This window comes from Carassius auratus, unplaced genomic scaffold (assembly GCF_003368295.1).
Source record: "Carassius auratus strain Wakin unplaced genomic scaffold, ASM336829v1 scaf_tig00216878, whole genome shotgun sequence".
Taxonomy (NCBI): domain Eukaryota; kingdom Metazoa; phylum Chordata; class Actinopteri; order Cypriniformes; family Cyprinidae; genus Carassius; species Carassius auratus.
The window spans coordinates 382,774-402,598 of NW_020528782.1; the positions used below are offsets into that span (position 1 = coordinate 382,774).

Here is a 19,825-nt window from a genome sequence, read left to right on the forward strand (position 1 = left end):
TAGTTGGTCTCATTGGAAATGGGCTTGTAATATTTCTGACTGGCTGCAGAATGAAGACAACCGTCAACTTCAATTTGGTTTCTCAACTTGGCAATTGCAGACTTCCTCTTCATGTTGTCTTCTATCACAGATCTTTCGGTTTTGGGCCGGTGGCACCTTTACTTCTCAAGATACATTCTCCAGATAATGTTAACACTAAATCTGTTTGCTAATATTTATTTTATTTTCTTCTACTTATCAGTCTGGACCGATGCCTGTGCACATGGATGGCTGTTTGGGCTAAAAATAAACAAAATTTACTTAAGGGGGGGGGGGGGGTTGAAATGCTATTTCATGCATACTGAGTTTTTTACACTGTTAAAGAGTTGGATTCCCATGCTAAACATGGGTAAAGTTTCAAAAATTAAGTTGTACATTTGAACGAGTATTTTTGTTCCAAAAATACTCCTTCCGGTTTGTCACATGTTTCGGAATTTTTTTTGCGAGTATGGCTCTGTGTGACTTTAGATGGAGCGGAATTTCCTTATATGGGTCCTAAGGGCACTTCTCCCGGAAGAGCGCGCTCCCGTAGAGCAGAGCAGAGACATTCACAGATCAGAGCGAGAGCGAAATGTCACAAAAGAAGTGTGTTTTTGGTTGCCAGGGCAAGACAACCCTGCACAGATTACCCCCCCAAAAAAACAGCATTAAGGGACCAGTGGATGGAGTTTATTTTTACAGAGCATCAACGGAGTTGTGCAAGTGTTTGTGTTTGTTCCCTGCATTTCGAAGATGCTTGTTTTACAAACAAGGCCCAGTTTGACGCCGGATTTTCACATCGTTTATTTCTTAAGGATAATGCAGTCCCAACGAAAAAGGGTCACGATCGTGTGTTGGAACCGCATGCGGTGAGTAAAACTGCTTCAAATATCTCTGTGTTGTTAACTTAGCTATCGGCGCGTAAGCACATCAAGTAAACAAAATGCGATGTTGTCATCAAACTGCACTTTCAACATGTACACCTTAAAAAACTAAACAAAAAAAAAGATGACATAAAGTGGAACTTATTCATTTTCCAAAACCGCTAAGCAGATATATACAGTTTCAATACATACCACATAGAGACATCGTTGTTGATGCTGCTCTTGTTAAATTTCAGCCTCTGGATCATAAATATACGCTGAATCTGACTGTTAGCCATGGTTTGTTTTGGAGGATGTTTTTTCCCTCACGGTAATGTCACAGCTTCCAAACGCTCTCAACGCAAAAGCCTACTCGCGCTCGTGATTCTTTAGCTCCGCCCACACGTCATGCTTCCAGGAGCTCGTGTTTTTCCGGGAAAAAACGGTACAGACTATCTTTCTCTTATAAATATAATAAAACTAAAGACTTTTTGTAGTTATGAAGGATGCAGTACTACTCTATAGGTACTCAAGATTAACAGGATATTGAGTGAAAATTAGCATTTCACCCCCCCTTTAAAGCCAAGATCATCTGCATAATTGTGTGGGTTTCATCCATTGGCTGCAGAATTCCTTTCTATGCACTTTGTATGTTTACTTTTACATTTCTGACAAGATATGAATTTACAGTGGGCTTTCTCATCCCCTTTCTGATCATTGTATCTTCACAAATTGCGATTTGGTCTTTTTTCACATGTTGGTTTCTAAACCATGTTTGCCAGATTTGTTTTAAAAGCATAGTAAATGGCAGGAGTACCAAAGTATACAAGATGGCAATGATTGTCAGTATATGCCTGGTTCTGTCACAGCTCATAAGAGGCAAAGACTCAAGTGCAGGCAGAGGAGGAGTCTTTATAACTCACCAAAATAAACAAAAACACAACTGAAACCGCCCCGAAGAGGGAAAATACAAGAGTAACCTCAACAATGAAACAAAACTGAGCACAGTGCATACAGCCATCAAAGGCACAAAACAATACAAACGTGAAACATATGAGCCCAGAAAAGAAAACGCAGGGAGTTTATAAAGAAGAGGCAAACAGGTGAACAGCTGGGATAAAGTAATTAATGAATTAGGTAACGAGAGAACAAGTGAGTGGAGTTTAGGAGAATGGATTCTAGAAGAAAGAAAGAAACACAGATGGAGCAACTACCGTAAAACAATAATGAGGTAACAAGATGGGCGGGGTCAGACAAAAGACAGGAGCGAGCACATGACACCAAAGAAACACAACACAAGCCATGTGCTCACAGAAAGACATGTCATTTGGTGGCCATCCTGGGCACACCAGCTGAAGACTGTGACAACTGTCTGAACCCCATTCTCTATGTGTTCTTGTGTGATAAAAATAAGAACAAAGCTTAAACAGTCTCTGCCCAGACAGCAAGCAGTTTTGGCCCAGATCCGGCCCACATCTGGCCCGCATGGATTTCACGTGGGCCACATTTGGGCCGAATCTGGGCCAACACTATGTTGCTGTCTGGGTGCTGCTGGTGCTGGAGATGGCTTTTGCTATAGATCATCTGGATATCTGAAGGCAAACGCAAAAGTACAATCAGGACATGAAAACCCAAAAGAGTTGTTAGATATGTAGAAAACTGGTCCTCGAGTGATGAACCTGTATCTAATACAGTATGTTTATAGTCCTTATATAGCAACTTGTAAAAAACAGCTTACTGCTAAATTATGTTTCCCACATGTGGCCTCAAGGTGGCACTGCTGGTCTCCTGTTGGCAATGGCATGTACCCTTTCAGCCAGAGCTGGGCCATGTGTGGCATTGATGCCACGGCTGGGATCTGGCAAACAACATGAGGGCCGATTGTTGATGGGAGGAGTGTGGCCCAGATCAGTCCAGTGATATGTGGCCCAAATCAGGCTAAGATCTGGCAGCATATTATGTGACCCCTGATAAACAAGATAAATACAATATTGAATGAGAAGGGTTAAATGGTCACATACATTTTAATGAAGTGTAGTATTGTTAAAATGTAGTCTTTGAAATGTCAAGTCAAAACAGAATGAAACATTATTATTTAAAAATTAAGCAAATCAGTCAAGTGCATTAAACTGCACTTAATTATAATTGTATTAAATGTTATATTATTATTCTTGGTACAAATAATCTTAGAATCCTTACATGAAAAGAAAGAGAAAGAGAGAGAATATTTAACCGTTGTCATGTAATATTTAGTTGGTTGACACACACTGATCTATAATGGAGTGGGGGCACATCATTTTTATTAGAATGCTGTCATACACAAGCATTAAATAAAATGATCATAAAAGTATTTTATTTTTATTTAAATCCTGTATCCATTCATTGGCGATATGTATCTCCTTCCTCTGTAACTATCATAGACAGTAAAAGAAATGGACACAGCGACCCCATTGGAACTCAATTGAGACGAGTCAAGCCCATTTTTAGCGTTTTTTAGCACTTCCGTTTCTGACGCGCAGACTCAAACTAAGCTTGATGACGTCAGCAACCTGTCTGACAGATGTAAATCCTCTAGTAGCTGCGCGTGCAAACAGCCATCGTTAATCTTGCAGAGACGGCGAGCTTGAGTGGGGAGTTCTTTGGCGTGAGTGAGCAGGAGTAAGTATTCTGATTAATTATTTTGTGTATTATTTTAAAATGTAATGCCAGTACGCCATATTAAGTTAAGAGCTTCTCCTCCTGTCTGTACGGTAAAGTGACAGAGAGTCGCGTGGTTATGATGCAATCGTTAGCCTATTTTTACAAAAACTGTTTCTACGGGGCCATAAAGTAACATAGAAGGTAATGGAGCCCTTTATACATTGTTGTGTATCTTTAGAAATAAATAATGGACAAATGTAGTCTTTAAACGCCTCAGATGTAAAGTTATTCGCTTTCAAAGTTACGCCAAAATGAATTGGAGTCAATGGGAATGCTAACGCAAGTGAAGTTCTGCTACAAGATGGCGGCACGCGGCCAACTACAACTTCCGGTCAACTTCCTTGCCGCCTGGTAACTATAGTAACTATTTAAAAATGTGCCGTTAAGAGGTTTTACAACAAGTTTTAAGGCAGCGATGTCAAACGCTCATTGGCTCTCGTCGGTTTCGTCAGAGATTGCGACATGCCTTGTTTCCGGTGATGTGTGTTTTGAATCTTGAATAAGCAATGTGGGCCTTCAGGGAGTGGATCGGGATAATATTTTCAGCGTTTAACTACTTAAATTATGATTTGCTCATTATACTAATATTATATTCTGCCAGAGTGGACTGCAACTGCAATGCATCGTCATTTGGACTACTGTGGTACTGCTCTTTGTCACAAAACAAAAAATCTGTATTAAATTATTACAAAAATCTGTAATCAATTATTATGATTAAGTTAAATGTGTCTAACGTTATCTGTTACGTTTCTCTCATAGACTGTATACTTTATACACTCACTCTTTATTGGTTGATTTGTTCTTTATAAAAAAAAATATATACATCTGGCCCGTGTGAAATCCATTCGGGCCGGATCTGGGCCAACACTGCTTGCTGTCTGGGTTGGGTCCGGGCTATATAAGGCTCAGGTGTGGCTCAGATTTGGGGATTCTGGTTTACTTAAGGCTGAGAATTGGCACAATTAATAAAAGCTGTTTTGGCCCAGATCAGGGCCAGCTAAGGCTGAGAATTCGGGCCGGTTATGGCCCATGTGTGGCCCGAGTCTTTAATCCAATTCTGGACCACTTCCGGGACGTCATTCTTTGCAGTACTTGGGCCGAGGGAAAAGTCTTTGTGCGGCCCGGATCTGGGCCAGAAGACATTTGCTTATGTGGGTTGGAGCATGACTGTGTATAATGTGTGTTGTAAAACCAAACAGAGAACATCTCTTCAAGTAAAACCACACTATAATAAAATGTTTTCTCCACCGTTTAAAGGCGCAATATGTAATTTTTCTGCTTTAAAAATATCAGAAATCACTATATGTATGTTATATATATTTTTTAGTTGTGTACTTACATCATCCCGACAGTTTCCACGAACTTTCAAATCCGGAGAAAATTATAGTTTAATTCGAAGACACGGCACGTTTCTTTATTTCCGTTTTGTCGCCCGTTTATGACGTCATATAAACTTTGACCCCTCTAGTTTATCTAACTTCCTGCGGAACCGCCAAATACAAAGGCGAACAGAAACAAAGACGAGACGAAGAAGAAAAAGTAGTAGCCTTTATCGAGACTATTATATTTTATATTTATATTGTTTATATTCGTATTTAAACCTCAATCACTTAGTTATGGATCATGATTATGCTTTGCCTGCACGTTCTGTGAAGCGCAAACGCACGGGTGAAATAAATGACCCGTGATGGTTTTGGGACAAGAGAAGCAACAAGACACGGGGAAATATTGGAGTTGCATTTCCAAGATAGAGAGAGCTTCGTGACAAGCTGAAACTACAGAGAGATGTCGAACGCATCCATTCAGCTAACTGTATCTATCCGTATATTTTGTGAAACGATATGATGTCTTGTGTAAAACGCAGACGCACTAGCTCTCATGTAAATCTACATTTGTTCTATATCTAGCTGAATAAAGTAGCTTAAAATGCAGTTCTCTAACTTGTTCGATATCATAGTATAACGTAATTATAATTATTAACGAAAGGCGGTCGTGTTTTTTAACATCTATTACTACTAGCTAGATGGAATATTGATTTGATAGGGGTCTCATAATTCATATAGACGGTTTCATCTGGCGCACGGTCGTGTATATCGGTCTGGCTGCGGTGCCTTCTACAAACGCAGTTAAAGGCAAGGTGATGAGTAGACTGCAGTTGGGCTCAGGTGGTTTCCTGCGGGGTGTGTTTCCCATACATTTATTTATTTTTGGAGACTCGCCACAATTTTAAAACTGATCTTTTTTTCAAAAAGGCTTCATTGAGTAACGTTACGTACTGCACGTTAAATAATATTAATTCCTTACATTTATATGTTCAAATATCAAAGCGAGGCACAGGTGTTTTTATATCGCTGTATTTCTGAAGGAAGACTTGCATGTTATATGCCTGATAGCAGCGTATGAGCGTACCAGCTCTGCTTTGTTTACAGCTGTTACTGGGAAAACCTCTATTTCTCGCGCTTTATGTCTATGCTTTAAAACATCTACTGTTGGCAAATAATGAATTGCATTTTCATTAAGTCCGCCTGATCCACGCAGCAAACATTTTGTTTGTTATCAAAAAATATCTACTCTAGAGGGACTTGGCTGTTGTTATTGATTCTATTTGGAAGTCTACCGGAAGTTAAGTTAGGTCCACAAAAGCGCTCATGCGCAGTAACGTTTGTTTATGTTGTTGCCGTTGAAACCGTCCATATCTCTCCATTCGAAAAGACGTGATTGTCAAAATACTGAGGAATGAGGAATGATAGGGAGCGAAAGAGCACGTGTTCCAATGAACAACAACTCCCATGAGCCTTACGCTCTTTCCCGACGTCATCAAAGTACATCTTATGTTGTTATTTTGATTGAGTGACCCCTGGTGGCCAAAAATTCCATACTACACGTTTAAATACACTGAGGTCTTAGCCCACTGAGTAAAACAATTCACAGGGAATTAAAAATTAACATTCCCATAGTGTTAACATAATTATAAAATGAAATGTTTTATTAAAGTTCGCAAAAAAAATATATATATATATATATATATATATTTCAAAAAATTTTATCAAAACAATGTTTTGAATATTCAGAGAACATTCAGAAGTAATAATGGGAACTTAATGGTAATTCTAGCAAATTCTTTACTGTTACTGAGTTTTCATCATAAAATGCAGCTAGACAAATAACAAATAAATGACAAATAAAAAATGTTTGTTGTGTTGTGTATCTCCCCCAGATTAGGCAGAATAACTCGCTGATCAATCTTGTCTTTCTGTGGTTATTCTCTTTGTGCAGCAATGTTGTTTCACTGCATGAGAAAATGGATGTGTGACATGATAAAAATCTATTGCATGAGTCTCACGCTAACTGCATTGGCAGCCTTTATCATTAAAGATGTCTTTCATGGTGTGAATGGGCCTTTACTTTGAATGAGTGGACTGATGTATACAACCTATAATTGAGGAAAATAAGACCATGGATGCTGCGATTGACCAATCAGAATGTAAAGAATAAAAATGCTGAACGTGTAATGAAACCATATGTCACAGTAGCTGTAGTAAAGTAAGAATACAAGCAGTCTGCACCACTAAACCATCGGTAAACAAATTTAAAATAAAAATAACTCAGGAACTACATCATGGAAAGGAAACCTCACCACAAATTTGTCTTCTCAAGCCTCTGCTGCAGACGGATGCCCACCACCCACTGATGATGTCTGATAGCTGCAGGCAGCTACACCATGTTTGCTAAAGACACCACATTTAGGCCCTTATCACAACAAATCTCCCATTACCGATGAAATACCAGACTTTACTGTCTAGTATAAAACCAAAAGGACCAAGAAGACAGTGCAAGATCAAGACTCGACTTGTTCCAGTGAAACAACAGCTCAAAAATGGGTATGTGTATTATTCATATTGCATGTTTGTTTACTCTTGGAGTGTAGTAAATGCAAAATTGTGTAAGACACAATCAATGCACACATACAAAGCAATGTAAAAATAATATGGACAAGTCATGGCAAAAGTGTTTTTTGTATTATTATTGCTTAACACGTTAAATAAATAAATAAATAAACCAATTTCAGCTTCATTGTTTAAGTTTAATTGAAATACGAATAGGCAAGATTTTTTACAAATTAATTTAAATGACTTTTAAAAAATTTATCACACTAATATAATATAATATAATATAATATAATATGTAAGGGATAATGTACATCCAGCTGGTTGGTATCTCTGGATAAACACCGACAGGGTGATCAGGAGAGTTATTGAATCATTCTGATGGGGTTAATTCTGAGATAACAACTGGCAGGATGTACATTATCCCGCTTATTACACAGCTATTTGCCACGTAAGTACATAATTAGATGCTAAATATTAATTTGAGTTATTTGATTCCAAAACTTTTGTGGAGACAGCAGTTGCAAGCAAGCGACAAATTCAAACTAGACGGACATTTAAGGGACATCAGTGCAGTCAAACCTATTACACATTATTTCACCACAAAACTGAACACACAAAAAAATTGTATTTTGGTGTGTGGTACTGCATACAAAGATTATTTTGCACATGAGAAACACCACAATAATAAGATTCCCAAATAGACCCTAAATCAGCTTTGCTGTATTTTCTCTCTCTTTCTTCATTGTGTAGAAAACACAATTTTTGAAGCTGAAAACATGACTAGAGGCACAGCACATTACACCATGAGGAATTTACAAGCTTGGAGATCTTTTCATTATGCATGTTTATTGCCACCTCTGTAGTGCATCTCATTTGAAATGGGCTTGTAATATTTCTCACTGTCTTCAGAATCGATATCAACATGTTGTCTTCAATCATATATCTTCTCTCAGTTTTGGGCTGGTGGAGTCTTAATAAGACAAATTAAATAGTCTGCTGCTAGTGCTGGAGATGGCTTTTGCTGAAGATCATCTGGACTTTAAGGCAGATACAAAAGAACAATCAATAAATTAAGCCCCAACTGAATTGTTAAATATGTAGAAAACTGGTCTCTAAATGATAAACCTGGATATAATCCAGTATGCTTATAGTCCTTATCTACAATAGTAACTTGAATAATACAGAATCTTCTAAATTCATGTTTGGAGCATGACTGTGTACACTCACCTAAAGGATTATTAGAAACCCCATACTAATACTGTGTTTGACCACCTTTCACCTTCAGAACTGCCTTAATTCTACGTGGCATTGATTCAACAACGTGCTGAAAGCATTCTTTAGAAATGGTGCATTATCCTGCTGGAAGTAGCCATCAGAGGATGGCTACATGGTGGTCATAAAGGGATGGACATGGTCAGAAACAATGCTCAGGTAGGCTGTGGCATTTAAACAATGCCCAGTTGGTACTAAGGGGCCTAAAGTGTGCCAAGAAAACATCCCCCACATCATTACACCACCACCAGCAGCCTGCACAGTGGTAACAAGGCATGATGGATCCATGTTCTGATTCTGTTTACTCCGAATTCTGACTCTACCATCTGACCGTTTCAACATAAATCGAGACTCATCAGACCAGGCAACATTTTTCCAGTCTTCAACTGTCCAATTTTGGTGAGCTCGTGTAAATTGTAGCCTCTTTTATATATTTGTAGTGGAGATGAGTGGTACCCGGTGGGGTCTTCTGCTGTTGTTGCCCATCCGCCTCAAGGTTGTGCGTGTTGTGGCTTCACAAATGCTTTGCTGCAGACCTCGGTTGTAACAAGTGGATATTTCAGTCAAAGTTGCTCTTCTATCAGCTTGAATCAGTCGGCCCATTCTCCTCTGACCTCTAGCATCAACAAAGCATTTTCGCCCACAGGACTGCCACATACTGGATGTTTTTCCCTTTTCACACCATTCTTTGTAAACCCTATAAATGTTTGTGCATGAAAATCCCAGTAACTGAGCAGATTGTGAAATACTCAGACCGGCCCGTCTGGCACCAACAACCATGCCACGCTCAAAATTGCTTAAATCACTTTTCTTTCCCATTCTGACATTCAGTTTGGAGTTCAGGAGATTATCTTGACCAGAATCACACCCCTAAATACATTGAAGCAACTGCCATGTGATTGGTTGATTAGATAATTGCATTAATGAGAAATCGAACAGGTGTTCCTAATAATCCTTTAGGTGAGTGAATAATGTTTGTTGTAAAACCAAACAGAGAAAATCTCTTCAAGTACAGGCTAATGAACATTATATATGTTTGTGAAACTTTTTTTTTTTTTTTATGAATCTACAGTAAATACGCTAAAAGTCATTTTGTTCTGCTGATTTCTGTTGGAACTTTATTCTGAATAAAACCACAGTGCATCAAAACATTGTATTTGAATTTTATGGCAGTTTCCTAAAGCACATTTATGTTTGCGCCGTAGCTTATTCTTATTGAATGGTTATCCCTAAAAAGCAATAAAATAAAAAAATACAAAATAAATAAGATAATAAAATGTGATTTCTGTTACAAGTACAACACTTATAAAGATATTAGTTACACATGTAATCAGCTTAACTGATGGAATACAGTATGGGACAAAACATGGGAACAGATCTTGATCTCGAAGATGTGTTTAAAAGAGCACACACAATCATTTTTCTAATATGGCATTGGAATGGACTGGTAAAAGGGTGTTACGTGACAAGGATAGAATATGATAAGTAAGTCTAAGAATGTGTTTGAAAATACCATCATTAGCCCAGAGAGATAACGTTCTGAGAGATGAGACTATAAGAGAGGAAGGATGCCCTCCCTTCACCGTCACACTCTCCAGCCGCTTTGACTGACTGTACGACTGCTGGCCTTTTCTTGCCAGAAAATAAAACTCAAAGACAATTGGTATATTTGTCTATTATTCAGAAGGCTTTTTCCCCCAACAAGTTACTACTTAATAATGTAATAATGTAAAAGTAATGTTCCCATAGTGTTTGCAAAAGTATAAAATGGAATGTGTCCTGACAGTTTGCGTAGTCAAAAACAATTTAAAACATTTATAAAAAATAAAACATTCAGAAGTAACATTTTAATAGAAACAATGGCCCAGTTTTTTATCATAAAATGTTGTCAAATAACAGTTGCAATGCAGCAAAACAAATAACACATAAATTACAAATAAAAAAGTTTCATAGAGTTGTGTATCTGCCCAGATTAGTCAGAATAACTCGCTGCTCAATCTTGACTGTCATTGGGTTTTCATTGTAAAATGGATGTGTGACATGAGAAAAATCTATTGCTTGAGTCTATCGCTAAATGAATTATCATTATAGTTAAGGAAAATAAGACCATTGGATGCAGCGACTGACCTGTCAGAATGTAAAAAATAAAATTGTTGAACTTGTTATGAAACCATATTTCAAAGTCGCTGGAATACAGTAAGATACCAAGTAGTCTGCACCACTAAACCACCAGTAAAAAACAAAAGAACAAGCAAAGACACAATCTGTCTCTTCTTTAAAGCATGCAGGGGAAATAAAACAACACAAATTTGTCTTCTCAAGCTTCTGCTGAAGGCGGATGCCCACCACCCACTGATGATGTCTGATAGCTGCAGCTACACCAAGTTTGCTAAAGACACCACATTTAGCCCCTTATCACAACAAATCAGCCTTTACTAATGTAACACCAGACTATTCTGTCTGGTATAAAACCAACAGGACCAAGAAGACAGTGCGAGATCAAGACTCGACTTGTTCCAGTGAATCAACAGCTAAAAATGGGTATGTGTATTATTCATATTGCATGTTTTTTTTTTATATATATAACTCTCAGAGTGCAGTAAATGCTAAATTTTCTAAGATCGAATCAATGCACAAATGCAGAGTGATGTAAAAATTATATGAACAAGTCACAGCTAAACTTGTTTTTTTTTTAATTACTTAACATGTTAAATAAATAAATAAACAAATTTCAGCTCCATTGTTTAAGTTTTATTCGAGATTCAAATAGGCAAGATTCTTTTAGCTGAAATTGCTTTTTCCAATTTGATTATACTCAAACAATATAACATAATATAGTAATACAAAATGAAGTAATATATATATATATATATATATATATATATATATATATATATATATATATATATATATATATATATATATATATATATATATATAAAAAACGATGTCAAATTTTTATCATAATTGAAGATGGATATTATTATATACATTTATATTATAAATGTATAAAACTGCACAGATTACAGATTAGGATGGTATTAAAGGGGTCATATGATGCGATTTCAAGTTTTTCTTTCTCTTTGGAGTGTTACAAGCTATTCATGAATAGATAAGACCCCTAAAGTTGCAAAGGCTAAAGTCTCAAACCCAAAGAGATATTCTTTAAGAAATCTATCACTTTTCAGAACAATGAGCTTTGTAAAAAGAACATTGCGTTTCAGAAAGGTGGGGCATAGAGAAGAAACAGTAGTGTACAGAATGTGTAAAATAATGTGCTTTTTTGAAGTTTAAACCACATAAACACATTTCATTTCACCAAATACACACAAAATGTTTTTTGGCAACATGACCCCTTTGGATAGACTTTTGGTACAGTATGAATGCCAGACACTAAGGGAATATGTCGAAATTCAGTCTTCAAAATAACCGATAATTGCTGGCATGACAGCCTTGTAAAACTGACCTACTGAATTTTACTTGGTCTCCTTTCCTTTATGCATTTTGAATTTTGATTGGTCTTCTTTACTGAATCTAACCACATTTACACAGTGAAAACAAGTTAATCTAGTTTACCAAACTCAGCCGTTTCTGTGCTTATAGCACTTTTGGTTAGATTCTAACAGAATTTTGTTGCCTTGTACCTTACATGTGCAATGACAATAAAGTTGAATGTAATCTAATCTGATAAAAAAAATTTTATTATTCACAGTTAATTAAAAAACCCATCTTTCACAATAAGTAATATTTTATCAGTAAAAATAAGTGATGAAAATGAATGTGTTTGCAAACTCTGGTCAGTATCTGCATGGTGCAGCTATTGATTGCCACAGCAATGGCCATAAAGCATTAGGTCAGTGCCAAAAGTTTCATACTCAACAGTAAAAAAAAAAAAAAAGGTCATATGGTCAAAATTTTTTTAAATGAAACTTGTCAGTTTATTGAGAAAAAAAAAATAATAAAAAAAAAATAATAATAATATATAAATGACTTGAGAACAAAACTAAACACAATTTCATTTTAGATTTATTTTAGGTTTTTAATCATCAAAAGGTTAAACAAAATGTAATTTTGGTGTGATGTACTGCATGTAAAAATTATTTTTGCAATGATACCCAAAAATCAGCCCACGGTGTGTTTTCTCTCTTTCTTCTTTGTGTAGAAAACACCAGTTCTGGAGCTGAAAACATGACCAGAGTAACAGCACATAACACCACGATGCAGGAATTTACAGGCTTTCAGATATTTTCATTATGCATTTTTATTCCCACCTTTGTAGTGGGTCTCATTGGAAATGGGCTTGTAATATTTTTGACTGGCTGCAGAATGAAGACGACCGTCAACTCAATTTGGTTTCTCAACTTGGCGATTGCAGACTTCATCTTCATGTTTTTTTCAATCATTTATTCAGTTATTCTCTCAGTTTTGGGCCGGCAGCAGAGTCGATTAATGATTGACTATTTCTTCATGGTGTTACCATTAAATCAGTTTTCTAGCATTTTTTTTCTTGTAGTTATCAGTCTGGACCGATGCCTGTGCACATGGTTGGTTGTTTGGGCTAAAAATAAACGAACTACACTTAAAGCCAAGATCATCTGCATAATTGTGTGGGTTACATCCATCAGCTGCAGCATTCCTTTCTATAAAAAAAATATGCCTCTGATTGCATTTAAATTTACAGTGGGCTTCCTCATCCCCTTTCTGATCATTGCATTTTCATACATGGCTATTGGAGTACGAATCAAACGCCTGAAGAGGGGAAAACAGCTCAGGTTGTACCGCGTTATTATAACTGTAACGCTGGCATTTTTCATATGTTGGTTTCCATACTATGTTTGCGTTTTTTCTTCAAAAATTCCAGAAGAAAATGAAAGGAGTGGCACTGACCAAGGCATATGCAAGATTGTCAGCATTTACCTGGTTTGTCTAAACAGCTGTCTGAACCCCATTCTCTATGTGTTCATGTGTGATGAGTATAAGAAGAAGCTTAAACAGTCTCTGCTGCTGGTGCTGGAGACGGCTTTTGCTGAAGATCATCTGGACTTTAAGACAGATGCAAAAGAACGATCAGGACATGAAAACTCAACTGAAAATTTAGATATTTAGAAAACTGCTCCCAAAATGATAGACCGGGACATAATCAAACTTTATTGTTATTTATCTAGCAACTTCAACATTCATGTCTGATGCATAACTGTGTGTAATGTGTGTTGTAAAATCAATCAGAGAAACTATCTTAAGGTACAGGCTAATACCCATTATACTGTAAATGTTTGGGAAACGTTTTATGAATCCAAATATGCAACAATCTAATTTTGTTCTGCTGATTTCTGTTTGAACTTTATTCAGAATAAAACCACAGTGTATGAAAAACATGTTAACTGAATGTAATGGTAATGTACTTTCCTAAAAAGCTAAATTTTTTTAATAAAATATCAAATAAGACAATCAATTATTCCTGGTACAAATTCAAAATATAAAGATACTGGTTAATAATTTAATCAGTTGAAATGATTGTACTTTATATCAAAAATATTTTTTTCTTTATATCAAAAAAAAAAAAAACAGTTGGTCATTATTACAAAATATTAGCAACCAAAACAATTATGGAATGTTTTATTTCTAAATTGTTTTAGTTAGACGTTCATCTAAAAAACAATTATGTTACTACAAACCCGATTCCAAAAAGTTGGGACACTGTACACATTGTGAATAAAAACAGAATGCAATGATGTGGAAATTTCAATTTTCTATTTTATTCAGAATACAACAGATGACATATAACATTAATAAACTGAGAAAATGTATCATTTTAAGGGAACAATAAGTTGATTTTAAATTTCATGGCATTAATTCATCTCAAAAAAGTTGGGACAAGGCCATGTTTACCACTGTGTGGCATCCTCTCTTCTTTTTATAACAGTCTGCAAACGTCTGGGGACTGAGGAGACAGGTTGCTCAGGAATAGGAATGTTGTCCCATTCTTGTCTAATACAGGATTCTAGTTGCTCAAATGGCATAGGTCTTCTTTGTCGCATCTTCCTCTTTATGATGCGCCAAATGTTTTCTACACCCGGATCCTTCTTCTGTGCAGCCAGGATGTTATAATTGATGCAGTATGTGGTCTGGAATGATCATGTTGGAAAATGCAATGTCTTCCCTGAAAGAGACGACGTCTGGATGGGAGCATATGTTGTTCTAGAACTTGGATATACCTTTCAGCATTGATGATGCCTTTCCAGATGTGTAAGCTGCCCAGATATGCAGGCTTCTGAACTGAGCACTGATAACAACTTGGGTTGTCAGTCTCTCCTTAATAATATGCACCATGGGACAGAAAACAAAACTGATTTCGTGCAGATGGCCACTGCACACTGTGATGATGTCTGATAGCTGCAGTTACATCAAGTTTGCTAACGACACCACATTTTAGGCCCTTATCAGTAACAACTACAAGCCTATAGACGGTTTCATCGGGCCCACGCGCCTGGACCTAAGTTAACTTCCGGTCTGTGTTGTGTATATCGGTCTGGCTGCGGTGCCATCTTCAAACGCAGTTAAAGCCAAGGTGATGATTAGACTGAAGTTTGACTCAGGTGGTTGTGCTGCGGGATGTGTTTCCCATACATTTATTTATTTTTGGAGCCACAATTTTAAAACTGATCGAGTTTCAAAAAGGTTTCGTTAAATAAACATGAGTAATGTAACGTTACGTAACGTATTGCACGTTTAATAATAATAATTCCTTACATTTATGTTTAAATATCAAAACGAGGCACGGGTGTTTTTATATCGCTGTATTTCTGAAGGAAGACTTGCATGTTATATGCCTGATAGCAGCGTGTGAGCGTACCAGCTCTGCTTTGTTTACAGCTGTTACTGGGGAAACCTCTATTTCTCGCGCTTTATGTCTATGCTTTAAAACATCTCCTGCTGGCAAATAATGAATTAGCATTTTCATGAAGTCCGCCTGATCCACACAGAAAACACATTTTGTTTGTTATCAAAAAATATATACTCTAGAGGGACTTGGCTGTTGTTATTGATTCTATTTGGAGTCTACCGGAAGTTAAGTTAGGTCCACAAAAGCGCTCACGCGCATTAACGTTTGTTTATGTTGATGCCGTTGAAACCGTCTATAAGGATATAAAGATTCTCTGCTTATATAAAGCTAAAGCTGGACAAAGATCGAGTAGGTTTGCAAAAAAACACTTGTCCTGTTCAGACATGCCTCTGCATGAACACTAAAGTTAAGGAGGATCGTGCAAAGAAGCCATTATGGATTGACAACAAACTTCAAGGAATCAGTTAGAATCAATCAGAAACATACATTAAACACCTCTCAACATTTAGCAACTAAAGCATTAATGTGTAAATGCAGTCTCAAAGAGAAAGCATCATTTTGTGAGATTATTTATGAGTAGTAGGAAGGGTGGTATTTACATTTCCAATGTTTTCAGTGTAATATTTAAATTTGAAATTTAAAAATATATATTTATCTTGGGATTGGGTTAAATAAAAGTCTGAACACTGTTTCAACCAAATACGTACTGTATACTTTCTTATTATTTAAATGTAACCAACATTTAAGGTGTTGTAGTTTTATGTAGTTTGTTGCCATCATTATCACGACTCAGAGGCAAGATGCAAGTGCAAGGTGGTTTAATGACAATGTATGAAGATGGTCAGAAAAACATACAACAAAGAAGTTCCAAACACAGAAGAAGAGTGACGACAATCACAAGCTCTGATGGTGGATGACGCAGGGACCTCGGTGGACAACAGTGATGATAGAGAGAAAGCAAATTCATGAACCGTGACATTCATTGCATTGTATCTTTTTGTGGAAAATATAACCAAAATCATCACATATAATTCTACCACATTATCGGCTGGCATGTATTTGGAGTCTTAGGTATATACCTTAAATTAACATGACTGGTTATAAAACGAAGACTTCGGTAAACTCTGTTTGGTTTCTCATCTTGGCATTATCAGTTATCAGTCTGGAACGATGCCTGTCCACGTGGTCTAAAAATAAAATAACCCAATATAAACCTGATAGGGGCAATAGACCCGCTCCAGCTATTCTACTAAATATGCATAGGCACTGGTGCAGTACATGGTCTCTTTATTTCTTTTCTCTTTAAAAAAAAAAAAAAATAATAATAATAATAATAATAATAATAAATATATATATATATATATATATATATATATATATATATATATATATATATATATATATATATATAAAAGGGGGACGGGACAACAAAATCAACAGAATCAAAACATCACTTAAATACAAAAACAAAATACAAATATGGCAATAATACGAGGGTCAGATTAGTTAGCTTAGCCTACAAATCTTAGGCTGAAAGTAACCATCTCAGTTACTGTATTTCTACTGCAACTATGGAAACTTACAACCTTCACATATACAACCCAATATACAACTATCAAAAAAATCAATCAATTGTGTTATCATTGCATCACACCACACCCTAGTAACTGGGGTACTGTCGCACCAAATAAGAAACACCTTAAAGCAAAAAAAAAAAAAAAAAAACACTTCCAAAACACTTGGGAAAACAGTGCTCAATGATTAGTTCCCATAAAAGTCGACCAAAACACAATAACACTTTTAAATACACATACATTTGTATATTATGATAATATACAATTTACATTGACCATAAATCAATCAATTAAACTTACAAAACATTAAAAACAAAATTCAATTATGTTTCCTAATTAAACTGGACACATTGTATCACATTAATCAACCGTGCTGCCAAATTTATTACTACAATTAAATAAGCAGAACACCCACTTAAAACAAAACCGCACTGTTTATGGCACAAAATCTACCGACCTACCCCGATATTGTCAAGCACCTAAAAAGGGGGAAAAACCCACGTTAAGAGATGTACAGTACAGCGAACAAATCAATGACTGCAATTGTTGCCGAATATTATAAGCCACACGTGCCTGATATACTCTTGTGTGAAGCCGCTCTCCACGCTCACACCAGTACAATGACAAACAACCATGTGTGAGACACACAATGTCACACCATACACCATTTAACTAATTTGGGCGCATATTACGTGGCACACATCCCTCTGTGACATCACCCAAAAAAAATTATAACCACACCAACCTACTACATATATATTTATTTATTTATTCATTATTTGTGTTTTGGTTATAAAATGTTTAATTATTCAGGTTAATGTGTAAAATAAAGAGTTGAATGTCTCTGAGAATCTCATTATGTTGTCACGTTTTGAGGGTAGATTAGAAAAGCACACTGTATGTGTTCTTCCATTATAGACAATCGCCTGTGAGAGGAAAAAAATAGTAAATTGTGTAATTATTTACAATATATAATATTTTTAAGAAGACAAAGGTTTAAAATATATACTTTTACACTATATACACTCACCGAAAGGATTATTAGGAACACCTGTTCAATTTCTCATTAATGCAATTATCTAATCAACCAATCACATGGCAGTTGCTTCAATGTATTTAGGGGTGTGATCCTGGTCAAGACAATCTCCTGAACTCCAAACTGAATGTCAGAATGGGAAAGAAAAGTGATTTAAGCAATTTTGAGCCTGGCATGGTTGTTGGTGCCAGACGGGCCGGTCTGAGTATTTCACAATCTGCTCAGTTACTGGGATTTTCACGCACAACCATTTCTAGGTTTTACAAAGAATGGTGTGAAACGGGAAAAACATCCAGTATGTGGCAGTCCTGTGGGCGAAAATGCTTTGTTGATGCTAGAGGTCAGAGGAGAATGGGCCGACTGATTCAAGCTGATAGAAGAGCAACTTTTTTTTTCTTGGGACACTTTAGGCCCCTTAGTGCCAATTGGGCATCGTTTGAATGTCACAGCCTACCTGAGCATTGTTTCTGACCATGTCCATCCCTTTATGACCACCATGTGCCCATTCTCTGATGGCTACTTCCAGCAGGATAATGCACCATGTCACAAAGCTCGAATCATTTCAAATTGGTTTCTTGAACATGACAATGAGTTCACTGTACTAATGGCCCCCACAGTCACCAGATCTCAACCCAATAGAGCATCTTTGGGATGTGGTGGAACGGGAGCTTTGTGCCCTGGATGTGCATCCCAGAAATCTCCATCAACTGCAAGATGCTATCCTATCAATATGGGCCAACATTTCTAAAGAATGCTTTCAGCACCTTGTTGAATCAATGCCATGTATAATTAAGGCAGTTCTGAAAGCAAAAGGGGGTCAAAAACAGTATTATTATGTTGTTCCTTATAATCCTTTAAGTGAGTGTATATATATATATATATATAGAGAGAGAGAGAGAGAGAGAGAGAGAGAGAGAGAGAGAGAGAGTAAATCTAATTTTAAGTTATATTGTCTTTATAAATATTAGTATTGATTTCTATAAAATGTCTATGAAGTATTCATACAACCAAAGTAATAATATGGTAATATGATTTGCTTTGATGACAGTGACATTAAAGTGATGAAAAAGAAAGAAAGAGACACAACAGACTGTGAAGCAAAGATTTAAAAACAATTGTTTTTAAATAATCTGTCTGATGAGTCTCCGGAGGCAGGGCCTGCAACACTTTCAGTTTAATCACTGAAACATAATAAAATTATGCATTTTAAATTTGGCTGAAACTTTTATCCAAATGTACCTTTATTAGTTAATGTGTTTGAATTCAGTCCTAGCACCATGCTTAACTGTTTGAGCTACAGGAACATTCTAGTTTTGCAGGAAAGACTCTGCACATGCCCAATGTGGTACCATATGCACATTCAAGATACCAGATAAAGATTCAATCATTTCAACAGGTGTACTGATGACGACATATTTTTGCCCCTTATCAGTAAAATGACAAATCAGCCTTTAGAGATGTAGTACCATGCTTTGCTGTCTGGTATAAAAACAATAATCGGTCAACAGGACTGAGAAGACAGAGCAAGATCAAAACTTGCCTTGTCTCAGTACATCACCAGCTCAAAAAATGGGTAAGAACTGAATATGTGTATTAATCATATCACATTTTTTTATGTTTTTCAAAAG

The 19,825-nt window shown here is 36.4% G+C and overlaps 1 pseudogene; it reads left to right on the forward strand.

Annotated features, from left to right (window-relative positions):
• Positions 1-11,205: 11,205 nt before the first annotated feature.
• LOC113099194 (C3a anaphylatoxin chemotactic receptor-like) lies at positions 11,206-13,978 on the forward strand (annotated as a pseudogene).
• The last annotated feature ends 5,847 nt before the right edge of the window (positions 13,979-19,825 follow it).